The sequence below is a fragment of the Ovis canadensis genome, chromosome 9 (genome assembly GCF_042477335.2).
Source record: "Ovis canadensis isolate MfBH-ARS-UI-01 breed Bighorn chromosome 9, ARS-UI_OviCan_v2, whole genome shotgun sequence".
Lineage (NCBI taxonomy): Eukaryota > Metazoa > Chordata > Mammalia > Artiodactyla > Bovidae > Ovis > Ovis canadensis.
Genome location: NC_091253.1, coordinates 76158560 through 76163234, shown reverse-complemented (window position 1 = coordinate 76163234; position 4675 = coordinate 76158560). Strand labels below are relative to the sequence as shown.

At 37.4% G+C, this 4675-nt stretch overlaps 1 non-coding gene across 1 annotated transcript; it reads right to left on the bottom strand.

The window, feature by feature from the left end:
- Positions 1-451: 451 nt before the first annotated feature.
- LOC138446365 (U6 spliceosomal RNA) lies at positions 452-557 on the bottom strand. The gene has a single exon (XR_011259301.1). It is a non-coding gene; the product is annotated as a U6 spliceosomal RNA (small nuclear RNA).
- Positions 558-4675: the final 4118 nt, after the last annotated feature.

Below are 4675 nucleotides of genomic sequence, written 5' to 3'. Positions count from 1 at the left end.
ACTTCTTTTCCATGGGGATGGTCTTGATCCCTGTCTCCTGTACAGTGTCACAAACCTCATTCCATAGTTCATCAGGCACTCTATCTATCAGATCTAGGCCCTTAAATCTATTTCTCACTTCCACTGTATATTCATAAGGGTTTGATTAAAGTCATACCTGAATGGTCTAGTGGTTTTCCCTGCTTTCTTCAATTAAATCTGAATTTGGTAATAAGAAGTTCATGATCTGAGCCACAGTCAGCTCCTGGTCTTGTTTTTGTTGACTGTATAGAGTTTCTCCATCTTTGGCTGCAGAGAATATAATCAATCTGATTTCGGTGTTGACCATCTGGTGATGTCTATGTGTAGAGTCTTCTCTTGTGTTGTTGGAAGAGGGTGTTTGCTATGACCAGTGCATTTTCTTGGCAAAACTCTATTAGCCTTTGCCCTGCTTCATTCTGCATTCCAAGGCCAAATTTGCCTGTTACTCCAGGTGTTTCTTGACTTCCTACTTAGGGGCCATGGTAATCTTCTCTGTATCATTCCAATTTTAGTATATGTGCTGCCAAAGTGAGCACAATGAACTTCAAAAATACTAAATACTGAATAAAGGTTAAAACATAAAATAATCCTCAACCAGTCACAAAATTAAAAACTGTCACCTGCCATATTAACTTTTTTAAATCTTAAAGCAGTTTTAAATAGGAAAGCTCTTAACTTGCATAAATTATTAATTCATGATTTGGGGAGTGTCAGCTCTTTTTAACTATTCTGACAGAAAAAAGAAAGCAAAAACATTGAGAAAGAATAAAAATCCAGATAGCTGCTGTTATTTCAGATAAATTATGCTTTCACCCAAAGATCTAGTTATATTCATGGGAAACTGAAGGTTATAAAACGAGACAACAGTTGCAGAGGTACACTGAAGACCTGGAAAGAGATAGCCTTGTTAAATCTGATTTTTAGTCTATTGTGTTCAATCAAGAGATTTTTTTCTTTTCTCTTTGTTTTTACATGGCATCAGATGGGCAAAGTATTGGAGCTTCTGCTTCAGCTTCAATCCTTCCAACGAATATTCAGTGGTGATTTCCTTTAGGATTGCCTGGTTTTATCTCCTTACAGGCTAAGGGACTCTCAAGAGTCTTACCTAGCACCATAACTCAAAAACATCAATTCTTTGGTGCTCAGCCTTCTTTACGGTCCAACTCTCATAACATATTTAGTGATTATCAGTTCTGGCATGAACATGTAGAAAATAGATGATGTATTAATAGATGTATCTCCATCTCTTCATATTATCTTTCTGCATAATTACCATAGGGCCCAAATGGGCTGGGCATTGAAACTATAAAAGTTAATGGGAGATTCTTCATCTATATAAATAGCTAATAAACTAATGATGGGTTGGCAAATAGATTTCATTTTATTTGCTTGGTTTGACCTATTGTTAGTAGGTGCTTGGAGATCCCCATGAAAAATCATTTAAATTACACACACAGAGGAAAAATGTCCTTTTCAGCTTTGAATATCAAATATGGGTAAAGAATGGGTGAGTGTTTATACATTTGCTGTGTATTATATTTGCTGAACCTAATCTACTAACTTTATGCAGTTATTTAAAAAATAGCTATGTGAATTATAATTCAAAAATTATAAGAAAATTACTACAGAAAAATAGGGGAAGGAAAAGAATTGGCTTCAGTCTATCAGGCAATTCTATTTAAGAAGAGTTAAGGAACAAAGAAGAGTTTATGATATGAGGAAAAAAGAGACAGATTTCACTAATTATAATTAATAACTGCCTGAAGTCTAACATGTATCATTTTATAGGTGAAAGTAATTTTATTGTTGTTCCTAATAAAAATGTCCAACAAATCCTTTACAGAGGTTTTACTCACACTTAAGTAAATTATTCATAATAATTCAGTTTCATCATGTGATTAGAATAGGATTTAATACTAACATTCCAGGATTATATAATTAATTATATTCAGCTTCAATTATAATTAATAACTGATACAAAGCCTTTAGCTTAACTCGTGGAGGTAATCAATTCACAACATGAATTGTGAACAAGTGGTTAGATCACATTAGCCCAGTAGTTCATGTGTGCTGGCTAATTAGACAAAATTTTGTTTTACTAAACAGCTCAAGAAAATGGTACTAAGAAATTTGGTAAGTAAAATTTCTCCCAGTTTTTATTTATTTTGTAGTGATCTCTTCCAATATGCTCAATTGTATTCTGTTCAGTCATTCTGTATGGTCAAAGCACACAAGAAAACTGTTCCTGTGCTCTGTGAACATTCCCTGCTGCTAAACCAGTGCCTGCTTCACCTACACCCTACCCATAAACAACTGACCTTCCCACATACTTGACTTCCCCAGCTAGTGATTGTTCTTATCTTTAGATCAGAACATCTTCACCAAGATAGCTTATCACAGTGGCAGTTGAGAGGGCATACCCCTTTTCTGATGAGCCAACCTGACTTCAATTTCTCCTATAATTGGGAACCTCCCCTCCCTGCTGCAAAGATAGCTGTCATATCCTACCCATCGCTGCTGTCTGTGGCACACGATGTGGAGTCTCTCCAGGACCTTGCTTCAGAAATGTAAGATTCACCCTACCCATTATACCGCTGATGTCTTCGTCACTGACTTGAGTTCTTTGTTTGGTCTTGAGGCTGAGCACAGGGTTTGTAGGCCTGCAGGGTGCAGACCAACACCTACTCTGTTCCTTCTCTTTCCCGCTTTCCTATGAACACAAGGCAGAAAGTCCTACCTAAGTGGGTCTATTTTTCCATTTCTTTCATGTCATCAGTGCCCACTGTAGTTTATAGGAATTCTATCTGTGGTATAAAGGAATTAATAAGAAAAGGAAGACACAAAAATAGATTTATTAGCACCCCAAGATTTCAGTCAATAATATGCTTGAGCCTTAAAAATGATTAAATAGGATGTTTTTTCTTTTGTTTTTCAGCTTTTAAGATCCTGGTTTGAAACATTAGATTTTGAGTTTAGAGACACATAGTATCAATGGATGCACTGCTTAAATTACAGATTCCCAAAATCACACAGAGCATCTGATTCAGAGACTGTGGCCTCTAAAACACAATTTTAGAAAACCTGACTTTGAAAATAAGGAAGAGATTATTTCGGGTACCAGCTAGTCTGTGGCCCTCATGTAACATAAAAAACCAGACAGACAAAATTGATCTGACTTATGCAAATTGTGGGCTTTTATTTTCCTTATGAAGCCAAATACTCACATCAGAAAGAGGTGAAGTAGTTTCTTCAACCCATCTAAATGATAAACATTTTGAATCAAAACTTGTGTAAATTATTATTAAGTTCTTTCCAGTCTGTTTTTAAATGTTCTCTCTAGTTCTTTTTCAACAGTCAAATTTCCAACACAAAATGACAGGTTAGGAAAGAAAAATTCTGAAACAGGAATGTATAGGAAAACCTTGACCTTCATTCAGAAATTTGACCACTGTTTCCCTATAAACATTGGCTCATGCAAGTCATGTAAAAGTGGATAGAATAGCTAGTTGCTGCTGCTGCTGCTAAGTCTCTTCAGTTGTGTCTGACTCTGTGCGACCTCATAGACAGCAGCCCACCAGGCTCCCTCGTCCCTGGGATTCTCCAGGCAAGAACACTGGAGTGGGTTGCCATTTCCTTCTCCAATAGAATAGCTAGTAGGTCTCTTGAATCTGGGCCTCTGCTTCAGATCACATGAGCAGAAAAATAGAAATCACCATACACATCACATAACTGTAACTATAAAATCATTCTCTGTATGAAAAAACACATAACGGTCACTCTGCATGCATGCTAAGTTGCTTCAGTTGTGTCCAACTCTTTGTGACCCTATGGGCTGTAGCCTTCCAGGTTCCTCTGTCCATGGGATTCTCCAGGCAAGAATAATGGATGGGATTGCCATGCCCTCCTGCAGGGGATCTTCCTGACCCAGGGATCAAACCCACAGCTCTTATATCTCCTGCATTGTCAGGTGGGTTCTTTACCACTAGTGCCACCAGGGAAGCCCAGTGGTCACTTTGGATACTAATAATTCCATGAATCTGATCCCCAAAATGGAAGCCAGAACCACAGACTTGACTACAACCAAAGTCTTCCTAAACATATATACATACAACTTATTTTATATTGCAAATCCTGTGAGTATTTTATAAGTATCCATTATTTTTACATTAATTGAAATATGCTATCTATTGAAATATATATGTGTGTATTATACATATATATTTGTTTATAAACATACGTATGCATGCTGCTGCTGCTGCTGCTAAGTCACTTCAGTCGTGTCCAACTCTGTGCGACCCCATAGATGGCAGCCCATCAGGCTCCCCCATCCCTGAGATTCTTCAGGCAAGAACACTGGAGTGGGTTTGTATAAAACTTTATGGGGCTTCCCTGGTGGCTCAGACAGTAAAGAATCTATCTGCCTGCAATGCAGGAGACCCAGTCAGGAAGTCCTCTGGAGGAGGGAATGGTTACCCATTCCAGTACTCTTGCCTGAAGAATTCCATGGACAGAAGAGCCTGGCAGGCTACAGACCATGGGGTTTCAAAGAGTCAGACACAACTGAGTGAGTAACACTTTCACTTTCATAATACTTAATGTAAATTTTATAAATACCTCAATATTATCACATAATTATTACATATATTACATTAGT